Consider the following 24,962-nt stretch of genomic DNA (forward strand, 5'->3'; position numbering starts at 1 on the left):
AAGAGTCAACAGTCAAAGAAACTGAAATGGGGTGATGACAGAGGTAGGGGTGTGTCAGGCAAGTGTGATGGGTTAACCCAGGTCCTCTCTGCAGAAGCCAAGACAGAATTAAATATGCAAGTATTTTATTAGGGAAAAGTCCATGAGCGAAAGTGGAGGAGGGAACCACACAAGACCAGGATATCTGAGAGACCGTATTGCAAGTCTGACCATGAGTGAAGAAGAGAAGAAGGAAGGTTAAGTGGATGCAGTTTACAGAAGGTTCAGTGGTCCACTGGAAAGTCCTCAAGCCGAAGTCATCCATCTGGAGAGTCCTGTGCCTCCCAGGAATGGGTCTGCTTAATACCCCTGCCATATCTAGCCATTGGGAAGCTTAGTCTTGATGCAAACATGATACTGTATTTCAGAGGCAGCAGTTTGGGGCCCCTGATCAATTAAGCTTCCTCTAGTCGGAGGCATGTCTTCATGCCTGCCAAATGTGGTGACCTCTTTATTTATTGCTGTCTGATAAACCAACTCAAAATTTTGTGTCTTAAGCTAACAATGTATTATTATATGTAAGGGTTCTATGAATTGACTGAGCTCATTAGGTGATTGTTGCTTTAGATGCCTGTCATCCAGTTGCAGTCAGATATTGGCTGGATCTGGAGTTATCTGACCCAGCTGATCTTGACTGAAATGCTAAAATGGCTTCTCTAGCCACATATCTGGCACCTCACATGTAACTCTTCCATGTGGTCTTCCTGGTTTTTCTACATGGCAATTCAGAGATACAGGAGGCAGGAAACAGGATCTTCCAATCCTCTTAAAGGCTAGATCTGAACTTAAAGTGTCATTTCCACTGTATTCTATTTCTCAAAAATAAACAGCCCAACCCAGATTTAAGGGAGTGGAGAAATGCACACCATTTCTCAATGAGGATGTGGTATGCACTTACAGGGAGGGAAAGAATTGATCATAGCTGTCTTTGGAGACAAGCTACCTCAGCAAGTAAAGAAAATGTTTGAAGGAAGAAGAGAGTAATCAATTATGTCAAATGCCACTGAGAAGTGGTTAACAATGAGGGAAAGATGTACTTTGCAATGTAACTTTGTTAAGAAAATGTTCCCTGTGATAAAATAGGTAAAAGTTAACTAAAGTGGTTTGAAGAGAATATGGGAGGGAGAAAATTGGAGCTAGATAGTATAGACAATTTTTTCAACGAGTTTTGTTGGAAAAGGAATGAGAAAAATGAGACAGTGGCAAAAACAGGAAGAGGGATTAAGAGAAGGTTATTTTAAACTTTGAGAAATAGCATCATGTTATGCCCATGGTAATGATCCAATAGGGAAAGGGAAATTGACAATGAAGAAAAAGGAAAAATTGCTAAGTGATTTCTTAAGCAGGCCAAGAGAGTGGAAATAAAGTACAAGTGGAAAGTTTGACCTCAGGCACAAGGACAGCTTATGAGCACAGATGTAGGTAGTTGGGTAGATGTAGTTGAGTTGCTGGGGGATTTCTTTTCCGATTACATGTATGTTCTCAATAAAATAGGAAGAAAGGTGATCCATTGTGAATAAGAATGGGGAGAAGATATTCAAGTTTTGTGGAGAGAAGAGAGACATGAAAGTTATCCCAAAGAGCGAGAGAAAAGATGATTTAGGAAATAGAATGATTGCTGTTCAACTTTAGAGAAACTCTGAGGTTCATGATATTAAAGGGTGACCAGTCAGCATAGGTTTGTATTTTACTCATGTATATCAGACGCACAGTGCAGGCATGGACTAGTAGAAGAGATAGACTTAACCAGGGTTGTGGCTTAGCCAAGGGGGTAAGACAAGGCTAGAGTGAAGCAAGAGAATTGTATGCACATGCAAAAGGGTGATTATAATGATTGTGCAGTTTAAGATGTTGACTTTTATCACCAAAATGGTGTCCATCTCAAAATGCTATACTTGTGACTTTTCACATTTTGACTGTGTTTTATTTCTTCCTTGAGTGAATTAAAACTTTCAGCAACTAAATGAGCATGCCCAGAAGGCAATGAGTTACTTAGCTTTGGAAACATCCATGCAGAAACTCAGCAGATGCCTTGTGTGAGATAGTTAAAAGAATTTATATTTCAGAAAAATATTGGACTGAAACATTTTTAGGAGTTTCCTGGGGTTCAACTCTGATAGTCTATGTTTCTCCTAAAGATTGTGCATCTGTTTTGTGTAGTTCTGCATGGTGGGGGGAGGGTGCTACCAGGACTTATAAAGATGTATTGGATATACCATCTGACCACAGAATGGTAATAATTTAGTATGTTTAAAGTAAATTTATATTATAGGTATACTTAAGTATTGAGCAGTTGATAAATGTCAATTACTTGTCTATCTATTATTTCTGCTCATATGCAGCTTCCATGGTGGGTTCACCCCATGTTTGCCCTGGCCCTAGCCTCCCAGAAACCTAGACCTGGGGGTTGGGTTGGGGGAACTGGCTGGTTTTACTTTAAAAATGTATCTCAAAAATGGTGGATTCAAAGGATTTGTTCATGCAGAATCAGTGGCAAATGTGGGGCACCCTGATGACCCTAAGAAGGAAAGAACATCCTCCTTTTGCTGCCATGTAAACAGAATCATAGTCTTCTTTGTATGGAAAAAAATGTTGGCAGTATCTAGGCCATTTCTATATTCAGCCCCTGCATTGAACTGGGGCACAGCTGATGCATTCATTTCAGACAGTACCAATTGCTGCAGATGGACTTTTCATTATCAGTTGGCATATTCATTAACTTGGCAGAAATGATTGGTTTAATTGTGCCACATTCTGGTTGTTTTATGTATAGAGTCCTGGTGTTACTTTAGATACATTGGACCTTCAGGCAGAAAACATCATCAATGTAGAAGTTTATTACTCTTGACATTTGTATCATCCAGAAGACACCAATTTGGTACTAAATACAGTGTATGCTTGCAGGATTGAGGAGCTGTAGGGAGGGCTTTCTTTACTATATAGAGGTTTTATAGTAACAAGTACTATAACCCAGTTAGGTTGGAATTATTCTCCTTCTGTAGACAAGAAGGATTATCAATGACACAAGTTATTCTCAGGTTACTGGAGTGTTCTACTTTAATAAAATTTAGTCTAAATGTATGAAAAATATACATTGGGGAAATGATTCATAGTATAAAAGAATCATGTATAATGTATAAATGTGTGCTCTGGAAATGCTATAAATATTCTATTAGAGCTATATTTTTAAGTTTCCCAATTTACAAAAAAATGATTTTTTGTATTTATTGCGTAACATGAATTGCAGGAGAACATCGAATGTCACACTTATTACTTGTAATTGAAACTTTAAGAAAAATGAGATGCTGTGGGTTAAATTGCATACTGCAAAGCTCATTCTATTAAAAATCATAATGTGTCAGAGGGGCAGACAAAGCCAGATTCATAGTTCAGGTAAGCAGGTGGGCAGGCAGGCAGGTGGGTAGGTGGGTGGTCCCAATAAGTGAAGAGGTAGATACGTAAACTGGTAGACTATTCCATCCATGTATGAGGAAGGCTTGATAGGCAGGGTCCAGAGAGTGGCAAGACAGATTGGTATCCAGAGAAGCCTCAGAAAATATGTTTGGTGGACGTTAATATTAAGACAAAGGTTATTTGCTTTGTGCTTGCTCTGTGTGGGCAAATCACCTGCTATGTGTGGGCAGTCCTGGCCCACAGGGCTATGAAGAGCCAGAAAATGTCAGGAGCTCAAGTGATTTCTACCCATGATGAGAGATGCTAAAATTATCCTCAGAATAGCCTTGTGACTGTGAAGGAGTAGATCACTAACAGAACTCTCCCTGTGCCTCTGGGAGTGGATGATAGCAGAAATAACTCTGCATTCTCTACCAGGGACTTCAGTCATGCAACAGGTGTGAGGAATTTCAGTCACACAGCAGGTGTCACCAGATACTATGAGAAGAGCATGGCCCAAGAGGTCAGATGGACTTCCTTGATGTTACAAAAGACCCTGATGGAATTGGAAGTCAATTTCACTTGAGTCTCTTGCTCGGATATGCCTCAATTAATTTATTAGTGAATATATAAACCCTATGGCTAATATGTTTTAGTTTGTAAGAAAAAGATTGATTAAACTAGAAACAATAAAAAAAAAGTGTCAGTTGTCAGGTTGATTGAACTAGAAACAATAAAAATGAACAAACAAAAACTGTCAGGTGTCAAGGAGATTATTGGTCCCTCAGTAATGAGGCAGGGAGGAGGTATGGGGTAGTTGCTTTTCCTTCTGAGACCAAACACCATCTTTAACATCCTGAGGATGCAGAGGGAGCTCACCACCAAATACATAATAGAAACAGAATCCAGTGGACCAGATAAGGCTAAGTGATGCCTATATCAAAGATTGTCTGCATGTTGACAATCCTCAGTGATTTTGCTGGATGCTCTACTCCCAGATGGTGGTGAATTTCCAGAGTACATTTATTCATTGCTTTAATGAGTTTTCTTAGAACTAGCTATGGCAAATTCTGTAGGGCTACAAAGACTTATAAGAAGTTGGTTGAACTAATACCTCTCACCTAACTTTCTTCATTCCTCTCAGTCTTGTCACTTTCTTTTGGGAACTCTAAATCCTCTACTGGTAATTTACATTTTGAAGTTCACCAAAGCTTCATTTTTGGCCTACTTATGCTCCCCTTCCTGAGTAATCTCATCTACTCCTATGGCCCCCATACTCCTATGGGCCCCCATACAATCTCATGCATTAAAGAATCCCAGATGCAAAGATCTACCTCAGTGGTTCTCAAAATGCAGTCCCTGAACCAGCGGCAAGAGCACCACCTGGGTACTTACAAGAAATTCAAATTCTTACCTCTCTATTCCCCATGCCCCTAGTTACAAAATAAGAAACTTTAGGAGTGAGGTCCAATCATCTATGTTTTAACAATCTCCACAGGTGAATCTGATGCTAACTGAAGTTGAAGAACCATTGCTTTGGTCTGCACTATTTTTCTGAGCTCCATGCTGGTGTAACCAACCAACTACAACTTCATGGGTGTCTAACAGAACATATCCAAAGTGGAAACCATGATCTTCCTCTATGCATTCCCCAACTTGTTTCACTTTTAGTATTCCATACTTCAGTAAATGGTATCATCGCTTAGTTTCTGAAGCCAAAAACCTGTCATCTTTGACACTCGCATCTACCTGACTTCCCACATTCAATTAATCATCATATTGTGTTTAATTTTATCTCCAGGATGTATTTGGCACCTATTCTCTCCATTACCAATACTAGCACCATCCTTTCCCACCTGGACTACTGAAATAATCTAACTGGTATCCCTATTGCCTCTTTTGGCCCAAAACAATCCACTCTTCATTTGCTCTTTCTGCAGTTTCTGATCACATCAGTCCTTAACATAACTTTCAAGGGCTCTCATTTGCACTTAGAATTAGGACCCAAATATTTAATAGGTTCTACAAGCCAGTGTTGCTCAAAGTATGGGCAGCATACAAATAAATTAGAATCTCTTGGGATAGGGGCTAGAAACTTGTATATATAATATTAAAGTACTCCTATTATAGTTAATCTTCATAAAATTTCATTTTATACAATGTTTGATGTTATAATGTATAATTACTTTTTAGCAGTAAACATTATTCTCTTTCGCTAAAAGCCTAAGGAGATTTTATTGTTCATCTCATTCCAAGAAGCTTTTTCATTAAAAGCTTACTTTTATGTTTAATTTACAAAAAAATTAATATTTTTGTTATTTTGAACAAGACTATACTATTAAAAATTATATTGGTAACTCAACCCAGAAAAACATCACAACATTTAAAGTCTCATGGTTAGAGATAATTACAAAGTAAAATTTAAAACTATATGTACCATTTGTTACAGATAAGCATGGTATGATGATCAACAAAATAGATTTTAAGCACAAAATATATTACATAAGAATAAATATCTGGGAAGTATAGTAAATTATTAATATGAGTTCACAAAAAAAGAAGGAAGAATGAATATTTCTAAATGTTAAGGAAGAATTTATAAATACATTTTAAATGGATTATGGTGGTTATCATATAGCACTTGATTTCTCATAAAATACTTACAAGAATGTTGTAATAGTTTTATTTGCTAAAGTCCAACTTTTACCATGTGCCAGAAGTTAAATGCTTTACACTTACTTAATATTGTGATGATTTTTTTCCTGCAAACAAACTTTGAGGAGGTAAATTGTATCTCAAAATTTTAGAAAGGATTTATGAGGAAAAATATAAAGACCACTATTCTAAGTCAGAGTGGTAGTGCTTGACATGAGTTTCTCCATCCCAGCTCGTTGAGTTCTCAGCTGATGTAAAAGTGTGTGACCAATTAATTTTATGTCATTAAAATAAAATTTTTATTTCTCTATCCCAGCTAGTTGAATTCTCAGCTGTTTTAAAAGTGTTTGACAAATTAATTTTATTTGTCATTAAAAGTAATAACAAAAACTCCAATTACTTTTGCACCAACTAATTGGCATTGAGACTCCTATGGAGTATTGTGCATAAGGATATTCTTTAAATTGGAAAAAGTCTGATAAGGGCCCCTCTTACTTATTTATTTTCCCAGAATAAGCCTCAAAAAAAGGCTGTGGCCCCAAAGTTGTAGGTTAAAGAATGGTTATATAACCAGTAAAGTATATTTAATTCCCAAGGGCCTGGAGACTTAAGGAAAGACAATCTTTCCTATCTTGACTTAAAATGACTGTCACATAGACACATGTCTGAATAGATAAGAATCTAGGAATATGCAGAAAAGTAGACCTAGACAGGAAGTATCTGAAGACTGAGAAGTCTGAGATTTCCTAAGAGTTATGCCACTGTTGAGAATTTGACCAGAATTGAAATTCCTTGTTTTCACAGCAGGACTCTGGAGTTCATCTGTTGTGGTTAGAATTTTTCCCATCCATTTTCTGCATTAAACAAAGTTCTGCCTTCTGTTATCCTGCATTTCTTTACCTGTTAAACAGAATTACTCTGTAAAAACTTATTATCCTTTTATCTTAGAATATTTTCCTTCCCACTCCTTTACTAGTATACAGGATTGTGTGTGTGTGTGTGTGTGTGTGTGTGTATGTGTGTTTCTGAAACTTGTTTAGTCTACTGAAGATGGGCCTTGAGCAGGGAGAGGGATACAAGTGATAACTTTGAGGCAAAAATGTCAAGCTGATTGCTTCAAAGAATGCCAGATACTAATAAGATAAAGAAAAAAAATCACAGGGCAAACATGGAAATTAGGGGGAAATTAAGCTTGCATTATAGTGGAAAAGATAATAAACAATATAAATAACTAAAATATATAGAGATAAACACTAAGGAGAAAAAAGTGTGTAAGAAAGAATTTGCAAAGTAAGAAGTAAGCCATGAGACTCTCAGGGAAATGCAATTAAAATGAAAAAAACAGCCAGTTAAAGATCTGGGTGGTGGCAGCATGCCTAGTAAACATCGGTAACATAGGAGAAAAATAAGGGTTGAGGCCAAAGAGTTGATCATGACCAGGTCATACAAAATATTATGAATGACTTGAGGGACTTCAGCTTTTATTCTGAGTAAGCTGGGAAACTGTTGCTGGATTTTCAAGCAGAAATGTGATAGGTTATGACAGAATTGATTGAGATCTGACTGATGTGGAGCAAAGGTAGACTCCAAATGCAAGTTAGACAAGGACATTAATACAGGTGAGATTTGATAGTGATTCAGACAATGGGAGTCACAAACAGAGGTGGTGAGAAATTGTTGGAGTGTGGATAAGATTTGAAGGTATCAAAGATTTTACTAAGTAGAAAAAATCATAAACAGTTTATAGGTCTGCTGAAAATAGCATGACATGAATAATATCTAGAGACTTTTCAAGCTGTGCCCATCGATTATATTCCCCCGATACCTTAAAGGCAAAATATACTGAAAAGGGAGTTTATCCTTGTAGAAATCAAATGCCTAGAAACAGGTTGTTGGCTCTTTTTGTAGGGAATGCTGGACTGTTGCCATTGCCTGGGGCCAGAAGACAGTCAGTGGTCTACCTGAGCCTGGCACTGGGAACAGGGAGATAGGATTATAGGCCAACCACCAAGAAGGCCAGGTGGGAAGCACCTGATGCTGCCTAATGCAATTAGCTCAATGATAAAGATGCACAGATATGTGGTAGGGGTGAAAATTTGAATTTGTAACCATATGTGTCCTTTTTATAGTGATATTTTCTCAGCAGGCAGGAGCCATGGGTTGGAGAGGTGAGGTGAGGGGACTGGTGCAGAAAGTCAGAACACATGGAGTTGAGCATTTGCTTCTGAGCTGAAACAGTCAGATTTCTTTCCAACTGACAACACACCCAGAGCTCTCAATGTTGTTCCAGAAGGTTCTTTGTTCTCCTAGTTGAACATACATCTGCTAGCTGACAGCTTGGGAATTTGAGCATTTAATTCTCTTTCCTGCCAGAAACCAGCCCTTCCTGCTAGACTCAGGACTAAGTGATTGCCAAAGTAGCCAATTAGTCTTATATCCTTTCCAAAGAGACACCAGCTACATTTTCACATAAAAGGGAGCATTCCCAGTTACAAATTCCACAGGAATATAATTACAGTATAGGTGGGTGGTGGGAGAGAGGTGATTATTTAGGAGAGGGAAGGTGAATTATAGAAATCCAGTATAAAAAGTTAGATGGAATATGCCAAGAACCTAATCCAGGTCCCTCTGCTCACATTTTATCTTGGATGATAATTGTTCATCAGAAAACCATAAAGGATCTAATAAATGCTGTTTCAGATGATTTTTACATAGCAGTGAAATATTCATATATCTGGTTACAGAGGGCAAAGAACCTTCCTTTGAATATTACTGACCACATTTTTTTTTCTTGCACTGGCTCTCATGACATTATAGATCAAATTGACCACAAATATCTAACTACCTCTTCAAGATCATTTGCACTTCTTCTTTTTACCTTTCCTACTTCCCTCTCTTTAGTTATTTTAATGTACTCATACACAATTGCATAGAATTATAACACTCTATTAAGTGAAATAACTAAGCAACAAACTTTACTGTCACTAGGTCAAAGTCAAAGGCCATTAAACTCTCTCAGGATATTAGGCTCTTGGAGAAATATGCAAATACATAAATCCTCAGACAAGAGCCATGAGGCCTCTAAGACGATGGTGTGCGTTGCCAATCTACTGTTAATAGACTTCTACTTCAGGTTCCTAGGTAAACTTTCTGAAAAAGTAGCTCAGACTCCAGTCTCCTGTATAGTCCTCCTGAAAAGATAACTAGGACATTTAAAATGTTAAAGCACTAAGAAAGGCTACATAATGAAGAGACTTTACATTTTTCAATTTATAATCCCAACTTTTGAGATCAGCACAAGGCGGGGTGGGAGGGGCGGGGTGGGGGGTGGGGGGCAGTGCACCTGTCCATGGTTCTGAAAGAGTTGTCATTTTGAAATAATTCATTTGTTTAACAATGTCTACTAATGTCTAATAGATTTTCAATATCCCTTGGTGTAGCATGTATCAATGACTTCCCACAGCTCTTTGGTTTACCACTCCACTGTGAATAATTGATATACAGATTGGTCTGAATTGGTTTGAAAATTTCCCAGTCCTTAACAGAAAGATGCTACACTAAGGCTGAATCCCCTGAACTACTATGAAAATGAGGTTTAAACAGTAAACAAGTATGATAAACAATGAAAGAATGTTGAAGAATGAAAAGTAAATTTATGTGGGGCAAGATTGACCACACAATGCATTAATATGTTCAAGTTCAAACAGAATTTTATAAGGAAGACTTTAAAATCTGAAGATAAGAAAACTTAAACTAAAAAGGGAATCAAAAGTTCAAGGATGATGAAATATTGATATCAATTTGATACAAAGTGATATTATAAGATATAACAGGAAGTAGTGTCTATCTTTTTGTATGATTTAGATTTAAAAAACATTATATGGTTTGTACACATTTGGAATACAACTGGCTAGGAAGGGAACTACTTCAAAGAACTATGCTGAAGCCAAATGAGATTATCAAGGACAGCAAGTGACTTCCTTTCTTGCAATGTCACATCGGTAAAAGCCTAAGTGCAACACCAAATTAGGGACTTTTTCACTGAAAACCTGCGTGGTGTCAAAAGACAGAACAAAGATTAAAATGATCATGGGTTTTGTATAAATATGTAAATTTCTAGATGAAGAGAAGACTATCCTTGGAGGAAAGCTGATTCAATTTAGTGACAAATAAACTTCTGAATGATTTTATTCATCAGCAAGTATTGTCTGTTTTCATTGCCAGGGAGAGAGAGACCCATGTAGATGCTGTGGTATAAAATAAATCATTAAATTATTTAATACACAATAATTCTACCACCATCCATGTCACTCCCAAGTGCATGAGCAAGAAGGAGATGAAAGGGAGTGTTCAGGATGCAACTGACTAAAACCTTTAAGAACAGTAAATTTTTTAATGTTCTAAAACCTTACTTTTTGCCTTCATTAAAATAAGGATTACAACAAACCAGAAAACCAGTGAAAAATCCTATTGGATATTTGCTAGGTTGGACCAGATCAGGTATTCTTGGCAATTCACACACCCTTCAGTGTTTAGGATGCAAAACTTAGACACACGCCCCATGCAAGATAGTTCCTGCACCAGCACACAATCCTTCAAGCCTTCAGGTGGACATAATAATCCCACCACTAAGATACAGTGCACCAAGTGCCTGCACCCTTTATCTCTATTGGTTGAGTCTAAGCAAAGAAAATCAACTTGTCAGGACAAGGATTTCCTCTCTTTCTGGAGTCTAGGATTCGAAGGAGATGTTCTGTGATCCATGAGATGCTAAAAGGGAGTGCCATCTTTTTGCACAAACCTAACCATTTCACCCTATGAGTTTGTTTGAAATTGAAGATCAGGAGAAAATGTATTCTTGAAGAACTTCCCAAATAAATGCTGTATGTGGAACAGACTAGGAGAAGGCCATGTGCATCTTGATGTTAGAATTTTTAATGCATTGGTGGTACTTACCTGTATTATCCCTATGACTGTCTTCTAATATCAGGTCCTCCATGATAAGGGGCTCCCAATCAAGAGGTAATGCTTCAGCTGCAAAGATCCCTGATCCCCAAATGTGGCCATGGCCATGGTTACTGGTTGGCCTATACTGAGTTTTTTCAGAGGAAGTATTATTCCATGTCTAGATTTTCAGAAGAGACTACTGCTTAATGTGTTATTCTGCTTGCTCTGCAGCTGGAAGCCTCCCTTCTGCTGCTCAGTTGTGTGAGCTTCCTACACCCCTTAAGGTGAGCTTTCAGGGAGGCAAACCACAAAGTTCAGAAAAAATCTTGTTTCTAAATTTTAAAAAGCACTGTAAAATAATTGATTTAATCCAGTGTAACAACCATCTCAATCAGAATAGACTCATGAATAGATACCTAAGACTAAATTAGAATCCTCCCAAAGTTATTTTGTTCTTTCTAATACTTCTTAAAGTTCTTACAGTTCAAGGAAGGATAGGAAAATAATATTTTTTTCCACCTCACTCAGACCAGTGCTGTCTTGGTAAAGTAATACAGGTGCTGGATGTGTGTCCATAGCTCATTTCAAATTCATGAGGGTGTGCTTTTAACCAATATTCCAGCCAGAGGGTCCATCTGGAACCAGGTTCATCTATCTTAACCAAGAATATTATTTGAGAATAAACAGGACCTTTCTAAATAGTAGAGTAGGACCACCAACAGGTAGAAAGTTGGTCTTAGAGTTGAAGCCATATGGTTCCCTCATTGGCAGGTTTGCATAAACACAACCTGACTCTTACTTGTTTTTCAGTACATGTAACCAAAGCAGTTTTTGTGTGGGTAAAAACGATTTGTCTAAATTCTATCCCTGTGAATTGGCTTGTGGAAATGAGACTTGTTATTTATACGAAAATAGCATCCTCAATGCAGCTGTTATGCTACCACTAACTGTTCAGTAGCAGTGAAATTCTGCAAGCTGAGACACACCTATTCAAAGTTCTGTTCTTTGTTTTATCTGTATCCATGTCTGTTCTTTTATGCATGTCAAAAAGATTGTTCACATGTTTTATATTGGAATAAATACATTCTGCAAGTGTGAACATCTCAGCTGAGGAGCTGGTAATGTAAGCACAATTACTAATATATATCTGTAGAATAATTGTTCCTATGTACATGGAATAAAGGAGAAAAACTCAGAATTTTCCATTTGCTTTGTATTTTATCCTACATATACTTACCAGCAGGAATGGAATGTAACTACAGCCAGAATCTGGGACAAATCTGGCTCAGAATCCTAGTCCCAGTCATTTGCTTGTTTGCTTTCAGCTCTGCAGTATATTACAGGATGCTAAACCCTGCAGATTATGCATCCCAGGATTCCATACAAACTGGCTTCCTGTTAGGTTCAGCCAAGGGAAGTCACAGGTAGGAGACTGAAGAGCAAGTAAAGGGGAGGAAGGAAAGTTTTCTTCTCTCAGCTTTAGAAAGCATCTCCAGCAGAGGCTGCATCTGTATGGTTCCAGCTGCTCTTGGGAAGCAGCTCCTTTGAAGACCTCAGCTCCCAAAGGCAGCCCAAGCTCTTACTTGCTAGTACAGTTGACACTTGGGTTCAACCTGGATTTAAATTATATGGGTCCACTTAAAAATAAATACAGCCAGCTCCTTCGTATCCTTGGATATTGCATGCATGGTTGCAACCAAGCACATATCAAAAATACAGTGTTTTCAGGAGCAAAACCTTCAGATATAGAGGGTTGACTTCTTGTATTCATAGATTCCACAGAGCCAATTGTGAGAATTGAGCATGCGCACATTTTGGTATCTGTGGGGGTCCTGGAATAAATCTCCTATGGATACTGAGGGATGACTCTAAAAATGTTTTCTCCTTTATCCCTCAAGCTCTACAAGGTGGTATGTAGCTTCTTTTTGTCCATCTCCGAGTTGCCTGCCCAGACTGTTTTTCTTTTCAGCACTTCCAACACTTCTAAACTAGTATCCACATTCAATTCCTTTTGCTGTACTACTGGGCATAAGTCTATTTTCCCTAAGTAGACTCTGACTGTTATCATAAAGTAGAATGCAGGCAGTTAATTTCTGTCTGAAAAGTCAAAAATCGCATTTGGCACTGATAACTGGAAGTATATATATGAACTTTTGACCATTTAGAGTACACTGCTTCCAAAATGTTAATGTGTATGGTAGTTTTTGCTAATCGTCACATAAAACAAAGGCATTCTCTGGCCATTCCGGATTATCCCACAACAATCTACTTGCTAACATGAATGCAGTCTCTTGAAAGGTACATAAAGGTACTAAATCATTGGTTCAACCTCAGTTGCATATTAACATAACCCAAGCATTAAGAAACTCCCATGCATTTAAGAAAATCACAATGTCCAGTTTGTACCACAGAAAAAATGAGAGACACTGGTAATGAAACCTAGGCATCACTATATTTTAAAACTTTCTAGGTGATTTCAACATGAAGCCAAGATGAGAACCACTATATTAAAGGCTGTTGTTTCTCCTGTTGACTCAGTTGTTTGTAGATGTAAATAACTCAGTGTTAGCTGATTCAGGTAGTTGCTCTCTCTTTATCTGCGGTCAGCATTATCACTAGGACTGGTCCTTCGCATAGGAGACAAGTGGCGGTCACTCCCTTAGTAGTGCTTGTGACTTGAGTTGAAGTCGTTGGGGTTGTAGCAATTGTGATAACCTGCCACCATCATTGACTCACTCTCCTTGATCTTTATAGCTGCAGGAAGGGTGAGGCTGCCTGGAGAGAGGGTAAATGAGGTTGTCAACACGAGAGAGAGGAGAGCAGGGTAGAATTCAGTTTCAAAAGATTTAAAAATTATATGTTCTCACTTTGATAAAAAAAATCTGGGTCTGTTACAAATATTTGCAAAATTTGTTGTTATATGTAACGTATTTATTCTATTCTATGGTCTATTACTTCCAGAGTTTATAAATCTTCTCTTACTCTTGTATTTTTTATCCTGGCTAATGATGCCACTAATTTCTCAATCCTCTAAATGAGAAACCTAGGATTTATCTCAAATCTTTCCTCACCTGTAGCTTCACCCCCATCACCACCACCCACATATCCAATCAACCACCAAGTCTTGTTGACCCTAAGTCCTGTTGAGCCTAATTTCTAAATAATACTCAAGCTCATCTCTTTATTTCTGTCCCCATTGACTTGGCTAAGGCCAGTGGTTCTCAACCCTAGCTGCATAATAGAATCACTTGGGGAGCTTTAAAAATCCTAATGGCCAAGTCACACTCCAGACCAATTAAAAGAGAATCTCTGAGTGTGGTACCCAGGCATTATAGTCACTTGGCCCTCTGTGTCTGCATTCAGGGTCCACATCCTGGAACTATTATCATATAGATACCTAAGGACCACTGCAGGTTTAAATATTTCCCAGGTGATTCCAATGAACAGCTGACCATGAGAACTACTAACCTAGGTGTTTTTTTTTCCTCATCTGAACCATTGTAGTTAAGTTCCTAATTGGCTTCTTAGTCCTGTATCACTCTCAGTTCATCCTCTACATTGCTGCCAAAGAAATCCTTCCAAAGTGCAAATCTTATCATATTACATGGCAGTGTGAAATTCTCAAATGGCTTCTTATTGCTTATAAGGAAATAATCTCCAAACACCTATATGTGATATAGAGAAGAGAAATGCATGCTTGAAGACTAACCAGATCTGCAATCAAATTCTATCTATATCCAAGCTATGTAACATAAGAAAAAGTACTTCATCTCTCTGAGCTGCAATTTCAACTGTAAACTCCCTCACAGAACAATGTATGTAAAGTACTTGACACAGTACCAGGCACATATTGTCAAGTAAATAAAAAATGGTTGTTGCAACAGTAGTGTATAAACCCGTGGCTGCTACTGACTTCTTCAATCTCACTTTTCCCTCTTCTCCTATTGCTCACTAAACTCCAATAGGATTTAGAATTTAGACAAAGGTTGGGATGCAGACTCCCAATATCAAGCCATTTGTGACTACATTCCTATATATAAGTGTGGTTCCTTCAGCTTAAAGTGCCTTCTCCCATCTTGCTGCCCAATCCTACTCACTACTAGACCCAGTTCAAAGTGTCACTTCTGTGAGGGCTTCTCTGTCCATCTTCACCTTTGCAAACTTCTCTTTCTATTGTGCAACTCCATTACATTACATGATATTAAGATTATCTACATGCTTCTGTCTTTATCACTAGATTATGAGTTGTTTTGGTTCAGAGGTCGCCTTATGCCTTTACATACCCAGTAGCAAGTATAGTGCCTGGCACTTGGTTGGTACACCAGTGAATAATCAATAAATTACATAAATTTAAGAGTAGATTAAAGAACTGACAGGATTGTATAGCACAAACCTCTGAGGGCAATGCAGTGCAGTGCAGAGGAACAACCACCTTCTTCCACAAAGAGATTCTAATATCCTTTGAGAGAGAACACTGGGCTATCAAGACCATGGTTCATATATCTTGTGGTACAGACCATGTGTTTTTATTTTGGAAGATGAGATTCTAAGAGTCAGCGTCAGAAAGATTTCCTCTTAGCTCCACTATTTGCTAGCTCTATGATGGTGGGTAAATTACCTAACCTCTCTAAAACAAAGTTTCCTTTTCTATAAGATGAGATAATAAAAATAATATCTACTTTGTGGTGCTGCTATGAGAAAGGAATGACATAATATGCATAAAGTATTTGGTATAGTAAGTCCCCATTAAATGGAAGTTGTCATTGTTATTATTATCATCATTAGAATAAAAGCACCGCATCTGCTTTCTTTCTTATTTTGTTTTACATGACAAAACTGGTTTGATTTTCTGGACCAGGTGATCTAATAGAAATATTCAAATTGGTTAATGTGAATACACAAAACCCACATATAGGTAGTTAATGTGGGGGGCTGCTATGCCCCTGCATTTATTTGTGAGGGCATAGTAATGTGTTTGAAATTATTTAATTTAGAAGTCCTACCTAAAACAATCTGAGCTTATACAAACATAGCTAAGAGTATCATTTGTTGGTAGTTAGGACTTTTTTCCTCAGCTGATGCTTGGTTCTATTCTCTGCCTCTACGGAGACATCTTGTCCCATCTCAGTGGTTACCATGGTAATAGTGTATTTTTGTCAAGAGATAAGGTAGCAGGCCCCTTCCACTGCTACTGCTAATATTCCTGAATTATCTTAATGAGGAAAAAATAGTACTTTCTCTCCCCACAGAGAGAGACAATATTTAACATTCTCTGTAACTTAATTTTTCTTATTCTTTTTTACTCACATATTCCAAACTTCAGATACTAATATATTTGTAGATGGTTTTAAGAGATTAGCAACTTCTGTTTACTCTCCTCTAAAAGGAAGTGGCCAAGGACTTGAAATTTATATCACATAACTCAGAATGAAGTGTGTAATTTACAATTACATTCTTTACCTATGTATTACGTAAGCAATATTTCCTAAACCTGAGTAATGGTCAGAATCAGTTGGGGAACTCAAAAACACATGTAGAGTCCCCAAGCCTAGGTATATCAGAATCTCTAGAGGTGTGGCTTCAGAATCTATGTTTTTAAAACCTCTTCAGGTGACGCTAATGATCCAGTCGGGTTTAGGAAATTTTGCCCCATAGAATTTAATACATATTTTGCACATAGGAGATGCATAGTGCAGATTTACTGAGTTGAACTGCTGTGCAGCAAAATGGGATATATTACTCAAGACAAAACTATGTTTTTGATTCTCAAGCCCATGATGGTATCACATTTTTAATTATTCAGACCAAATCAAAATGTCCTTATTGTTTATCGATCTGGAAGTTTCTCTTCAGATTTAGCAAATATTTACAGAATACCTAGTTTGTGCAAAGCTAAAAATGGATCCTTGAGATGGGAAATAAAAAGAAGGGTATTAACTGGGCATGGTGGTATGTGCCTGTAGTTCCAGCTACCTGAGAGGCTGAGGCAGGAGGATCACCTGAGCCTGGAGGTCAAGGCTGCAATGAGCCTGATTGCACCACTGCATTCCAACCTGGGCAACAGAGTGAGACCTTGTCTTAAATAAATAGAAAGAGAGAGAGAGAGAGAGAGAGAGAGAGAGAGAAGGGTGATTCTTGCTCTTAAAAGTTTATTCACTTTGGGAGGCCAAAGCAGGCGAAGTGCTTCAGCCCAATAATTTCAGACCAGCATTGGCAACATGGTGAAAATTCCATTCTCTAGAAAAAAATGGAAAAATTAGTTACAGGTGGTGGCATATGCCTATAGTCTCAGCTACTTGGGAGGCTGAGGAGAGAGGATCATCTGAGCCAGGAGTTTGAAGCTGCAGTGAGTCATGATCGTGCCAATGCACTCCAACCTGGGTGACAGAGTGAGATTTTATCTCATTAAAAAAAATTTTTTTTACGATGTGCTAGAAAAGAAAGCTATATACCCAAGTAATACAAGGCTTATTACAATAAAAGTTTGGGGAACACTAAGTTTAGGGAATACTAAGTAAGGTTCCAGATTGGATAATTGGATCAATGGTCTGGGTAAAGTCATTTTAAAGTCTCATCCCAGCCATGTTGCTCATGAAATACCCTCCTATGGATAAAGCAGCAGGTTGGAGAAAATGATACTTTTGATAAAATAAAGAATGTCTGCTCCCATCTCTGTTTTAACATAGATTGTTGAACATACCTCCTGCTTGCATTTAATGCAGTTTTTGTTATTTATTTGCATGATCTCTTCAGTTTTTCCTATCTATAAAATGAGAAGCTAGACTCTTGATTTTGTTTTCAGTTTAATTCTATGATCCAATTAATTTGAATAGTGAAAACAATCAAATTGAATCACTAAAATAGAAAATAAGTTTTCCTCTTGATAAAGCAAAAATACTAGATTGGGAGGGAAGCTAGGAAGCTATCTAAGCTCATTCAATATTTTACAGATGAGTTTCTTAGACGTGCAAAGAGCACAGAAAATTTTCCAAAACATGCAACGGGCTTACTGGCAGAGCCATGACCAAAAGACAAACCTTTTAGTGCTCATTTCCATACTCGCAATCATACCTGCTCTTTTAACTATGTTGTGTGTTTGTGTTTATGTGTATGGCTGTTAAGCCAGGCTAAGAAATGCAGAAAACAATTCACACTATCTACAAAATAAGAAATGTATCTACAAGTTCATTTTTCATCTATTTATGGAGCATTTGCAATGAGTGCTTTGGGCTAGATGTAATAGCATAGGAAGTTATGGGGGATGCAGCATGCCAAAAGAGTATCTCATTGAGTTTTTTGCAGATTTTTCTGTGTAAACTATAGCCCCAAGATTGATAGATCACCCAACTTTTTAGGAGAAGCCAGAAATAAAGATTTTGTGTGAAATATCTCGCTTTTTAAATGCATCAAAAATGTTTAACAGTGTACAGGTCGAACAAAACACATTTATAGGTTGAACCTAGCCTCTTGGCTATAAGATTTAAGGCCTCTTGTCCATACACTAATAAACTTGATATGTCTCACCAAGTGTGCAGGGCTCTGACCACGAAAGTGGCTCCTGTATTGGTCACCATGTAGTTTGACAACTTAGTAGGAGTTTTGCAAACCAAACTGGCTGAAATGCATGGAACTATTCTAGGAATAACATTCCCTGTCTTTGGCTGTAATTATTTAATTCTGAGAATAGTCTAAGTATATAGTGTTTAGATATGTTAAATTATTAAAGTTTACCTACAAATATCCTGAGAAACTGCATTTTCATGTAATGAAATGCAATGTAATGTAAATGATATGGCAACTGTAAATAATACACTATGTGTTACACAAGGTAAACCAAAAGACTTAAAGATTCATCCTTAAGGTCTTAATTATGGTTTTCTCCCCATGCCATGCTCACATATTCTATCTCTGAACTACCTGTATAGAGTTTATTTTTTCTGGCCCTGAAACAATCCAGGCAAAAATTATGTCCTGCAAGGGAGAACTACATTTTGAAGAAGAAAAGAAAGGGGACATAAAGCCAGATAATGCTCCTTTGCATCTAATATCTAAGATCAAGGAGTTTAAAATTATATTCGAGCACTGGTTATATGGCTGACTAATCCCTGATATCTTTTCTGTGTCTATTTCATCTACCTCCTCCTTTATCCTGCTTCAAATTTATCTTCTAGTTCAAAGAAACTGTCTAAGGGATAAAAGGTCCCTATGTTATGAAAGAACCTTTGTAATCCTCGACTTTACTTTGGAAAGCCTTGAACAAATATTTATGGCAGCAAAATGGGACATATTTTCACAGTGGGAGTAAAGAGATTTCCCAAATCGAGTACTATGACTGTTATGTCCCAAATCCAGGGGAGCTGAGAAGTAATGACATTCCTGGTCTTTTGCCTCTGATTCAATGAGGAACCACAGGGCACTTAGCACCACGGCTGAGACCTGGGTAACCTTCATCCCTGCCTGAGCAACTGCAATCCCTTGGTCTGGGCCAGATTTCACTTTGTGTTACCACTGTCTTTGAATATATGCAGCACCAAAACGCAGGCACTAATCCAGAGCACTCACTCTGGGCAAGCAGGCTAATTAATATGTTTCAGTGTGGCACCTTTCCATGATTCCTGAAGGGTTTGCCGACATGGACAGAAGATAAAATGGTAGGCCAAGCCAGATCTGATTATGTTTTTCTGGCATGCAACGTGACTAATCTGACACAAAGATGGGTGCCCATTTTCTTGTAATGGTGAGGGTGGTGTTAATTTGCTTTGCTGGCTCAACTAATATCCATGATCCTAAATATATTTGAAAATTATTTGCACAGATAGGATAGGATGGAGTTTGTCAAAATTACTTAATAAGGATTCATGCTGACAGTGTGGTCACTGACAGTATTATTTAAGAGGTTTTTGAGGATCTGTGCCAAGCTTTTTATGTGAAAGGGGTTCAGGAATGCTGTTTTTCATACTTCAGCTGTACAATATGGCACATTTACAGGAAACTATCACTAAAATCCCTGAATTTAGTGCATTTAGTGCAAAAGATACTCTACACTGAAGTTCTAAAAAGTAAAAAGGCAATTTTGTCTTTCTTAAATGTACACAGTAAAGTGAACCTGGCTGTTTTACTAAATAAAGATCTTAGGCTACATTATCAAACAGATACAACTAGTATATAATAAGCATGTTCCGTGATGATAAATTCTTTTAATATCCTTAAATACAGTATTTTTTTTTCCTACTGGCTTAATCAGTCTCCCTATAATCTTTTCCATAGCACTGTTTTGGGGATTTTTTTTTTTTTAGCATTTGATTCTTTTATAATTACAAAAGAACTTAGACCTGACATTCAATTTTCCCAAAATTTGAATCTGTTAAATTAATGAGTTTTTTGTTCTTTCTTTGCATCAGCTGACAATTACGTCTGCACCTCTCCCTACATCCTCCATTTATCTTAGTCACACAATGGTCTTCCTTACCACCCAGTGACTATAATAGTGGCAATATTAAGGGAACACAATCAAGCACAGAACTAAATTATCTTTATGAATTACCTTGCTTAATGCTGAAAACATCCCCATGAAGCAGGTACTATTGTGATTCCATCTGTAGTGGATCAGAAGCCTGAACTGCCCATGGTCACAGAGCCAAAAATAGCAGTGGTCACTGCACAAGCTCTTAGCCCCATCGTTGGCTCCTCCCTACTCTTCTAACAGCACCACAAGAGGGGAAAACGTTTTAAAATAATTTTTATCCCATGCCACATCTCTAGGGACTACACACTCTCTATGATAGATCATGGAAAGTGCTGGTAAGGGACCAGAAAAAAAATGAGGAGAAATGGTGTCCTGAGCATAGGTCGCATATTGGTAAATAAATAAATAAATAAATAAATGTTATGACTGTTTTAAGACTTAGACCTTCACACACACACACACAAATTTGAAACTGCAGAAACAATATAAACTCTTTGGTATATGAGTAGCAAGTTATATTCTTTTTTAATTCAATTAAAATAAAGTACAGTTGGTAACTCTTTCAGACAGAAACATACTTGGGAGAATAAAACACACCCAAAGAACACTTTCCCTTGAATTGCCCACCTCTTTGTTTTAATCGCTATCCCTTTAGTGAGTGGTTCTGGAAGGAAAGACTATTCCCCTACTCCCAGCTCCCCCACCAGCTGCTCATTTTCCTTGATTTTTATCATCTAGTTTTAATTCCAGGTTTGACATCTCACAATTTGCTGTAATGGAACAGATAAGCATGTTTAAATCCTTGCACAATTCAACTTAAACTAAATTAGCCAGTAGGTACATCCGTTTACACCTTGCAAAGCTCTTTTTCACATGCATTATCTCATTTAACTGTCACAAAACTCAATTAGGAAGAAATGATTGGCAGGAAAGAATTGAACCTTTGCTTAAAGCACAGATGTACTGGTAAATCAATAAACAGAAATTATTGCAAAAGAAAAATGATAATATTTCTGTGAACCAGCAACAGATTGTGGATGTTTATTGATGTTGACCTCTACACGTCAAAGTTTTCCTTTGGCTTTCCCATCAGTGTATAAGCAAGGTAGTTGATCTAGATTCCCCCCTTCCCATAAAAACGCTTCATTTATTGCAGTTGCAGAAATAATTGGCCATCTGTTCATTTTACTCATTGTGCCATGATAAATAATAATGGATCCTAGAACAAGTTTCCCTTTTACTTTCCACTTCAGGTGAATTCTGTGGGTTGAGAGGATGTAGCTATTGCTGTACCAGCTGTGCCATAGTAATGGTTTCAGAAAATATTCAGGTGTATTATCATTTAATTCCTTTTAAATCATGTTATTTTTTCATTGATAATTTATTTTGATTGTGCTTCAGACAAAAGGTGTTGTTTTAGCCTCATGAAGTGATTCTTATTTCAAATGTCCACACCTCTCCAAACATGCTTGCTTGGCTATCCTGTGTTTACTCAAGGCCAATCTCAGTAACGGGACAATTATCATGCTTGGAACTTTAAGCGCATCACCTCATTCAGTCTCCATAGTAATCTCAAAAAGTAGGGCATTTTATTATCTCCATCTAGTGGAGGAAGACCCTGAGCTTAATAGTTAAAAGGGACTGGTATAACAGTGATAGGATTCCAATCCATGTCTACATACTCCAAAATTTGAATTAGTAATCACAACATTCTTCACAACTGATTAATGAGTTCAATATTAACCATCACTTAACTGATTAAAAGTATGGAAGAGGCTGGGTGCAGTGGCTCAGCACTGTGGGAGGCCGACGTAGGCAGATCACCTGAGGTCAGGAGTTCAAGACCAGCCTGGCCAACACAGTGAAACCCCTGTCTCTACTAAAAATACAAAAATTAGCCAGGCGTGGTGGTGGGTGCCTGTAATCTCAGCTACTCAGGAGGCTGAGGCAGGAGAATTGCTTGAACTTGGGAGATGGAGGTTGCGGTGAGCTGAGATTGTGCCACTGCACTCCAGCCTGGTGACAGAGTGTGACTCTATCTCAAAAAAAAAAAAAAAAAAGAAAGAAAGAAGGAAAAGAAAAGAAAAAGAAAAAAAAGTATGGAAGAGCTAGGAAGTTAAGATATACCAGTTTTTGTTACAATAATACTAGAAAACAAACCAGTAGCTTAAAACAATAATTATTTATTCTTGCTCACACACTTACAGATGAGCCTCATGCGTAGCTGATTGAAGCTTGGTTTGGCTGGGCGTGGTTCCATGCTGGGTGACTAGCCTTTGTCTGTTTAATAAATCTTTTTTTTTTTTGAGGCGGAGTCTTGCTCTGTCGCCTGCTGGAGGTAGGAGCGCCGATCCTGCTCACTGCAAGCTCCGCCTCCTGGTTCACGCTTCATTCTCCTGCCCCCAGCCCGGTTGGGAATTACAGGCACCACCGCCTGCCTATTTTGTATTTTTAGTAGAGATCGGTTTCACCGTGGTCTCATCTCCTGACCTTGGTGGATCCCCGCCTCACTGCCTCCCTGGGATTACAGGCGTGAGCCACCGCGCCCGGCCTGCACAAATCTTTTATCCTATCCTCCCACCAATGAGATACCTGGCACATATTCTTCTCATGGCACTACCAGAAGTGAAAAATTGGCAAGTAGAAACACATAATGTCTCTTAAGGTCTAGACTTAGAACTGGCACACTGCCATTTCTGTCCATGTTCCATGGGCAAACTAAAGCAACATGGTAAAGCCCACCGTCAATGAGATGGTAAAATATACTCCATCTCTAGTTGGAGGAAGTGCAATGCCACATGGCAACAAGTGTGAATACAGGGAGAAATGAGGAGTGAGAACAATTTACACAGTAACATGAGGAGATAAGCAGTTAAGAAAATGAGCTCTCTGTGTTGTATGAATGTTTGTATGGAAGAAGAGAAAGGAATTTGAACTCAGCTGAACAGAGGATAGGATCTAATGTTCTATTCCTGTTTCTTATATTTAGAGATGAAAAAGAATATCCAAAAGGTCTCTGGGACTATTGCCTTAAAATCTACCTGCTGAGTAATGATTTTAAGGCTAAACAGGGCAGCAGGGAAAATACTGTGTTACAGCATGTGTGCTTCTAAGATAGAACTGGCCGACAAGTAAGATTATAATATATATGAGAATTGAAACAATTATAATTGGGAATACATGAAAAACTGAGGCCTTACAGAACCCATAGTCTACAGAATACTTTTAAATGATGTTTAGCCCCTCCAATCTAAGCATACAATTCTAGACTCTGAGTTGAAAAGGATCTTAAAGATCTTCGAATCTAAATACCTACTCAATGCTTGAATTCTCTCTGTAACATGCAGCTTATATTTGAACATGTCCTGTAACATTACTTTCCAATTCCATTTTGAAAATTTCCATCTTCTTTTTCCTTATCATTGTCATTTAAATACAGTCCACGTCTCCACACTACTCATCAGTGAGTCCATGAGCAAGTAAGAACCACCCAAAAATGATAAACCCAGGAACACTCCTCTCCTTCCTGGTGATGACCTATTGCTATGCCAGGCCAGTTTCAAAGGGCCTTCTGCATGACTTAATACTCTGCTGTCACAGTCTTGAAATTCTTAAGTTCTTAACAAGCAACTACATTCTCATCTTCTGGGCTTCACAAATTTGGTAGCTGATCTTGTTCCTAAGTCATCACCAGCACTGTCTATACCTCAGTCAGGTCCCCACCTCCTGACAACTTCTTCTAGCCATTCCACTAGGTCAACTCCACTCTCTATCTTACCAGATTACGTTCCTGATTGATTCTCTGTTCTTCATGGTTTCTGGATTTCACTGTTACTCAGTTTTGGTGGAACAAATCCCTCAATCTGTCCCAGCTGGACCAGACCCTCACTGACACCTTACTTCCTTCCCCAGCAGAAAGAGATTTTGACCATAGCTCTCAGATACTTCTTCCTAAGCTAAATTTTGATCTGGGCCATTGATGCTCTCTCTCCTTCTTGGAGCTATGCAAAATAAATCTTTTTGATTCTTCATCTACTTTGAAGCTAGCCCTTCAAAGCAGAATGGAGGAATCACTTGATAGGGAGACATAGTTGAACTTTGGGGAAGGAGCAGGTGGCAGCTGGTCATTGATGAGGGGTGAATAGAATGTGCTCAGCTTGAGCTAACATTATTCTCATCTTCCTACTTTTCTTACCATACATCAGCTGAACTGATTTGGTGCCCTCTTGCGTAAGGTTGGATGTGGTGGACTCCATCTTTAAATGGCTGAGTCATACTACCATTAACAATCTAAATTCAACAATCATGAAACCAGGTGATTTGTATTGAAGACCATATCTTCCCCATAAGTATGTAAATTATTCAAGCGGATCCTTTATGTTTATGGTAGAAGGAACAGTGTAAACATGAGAATTTGACAGACTTTTTGAACATACTTAATTTGGGCTTTTATATTTCATGC

This window comes from Papio anubis, chromosome 4 (assembly GCF_008728515.1).
Source record: "Papio anubis isolate 15944 chromosome 4, Panubis1.0, whole genome shotgun sequence".
In the NCBI taxonomy this organism is placed as follows: Eukaryota; Metazoa; Chordata; class Mammalia; order Primates; family Cercopithecidae; genus Papio; species Papio anubis.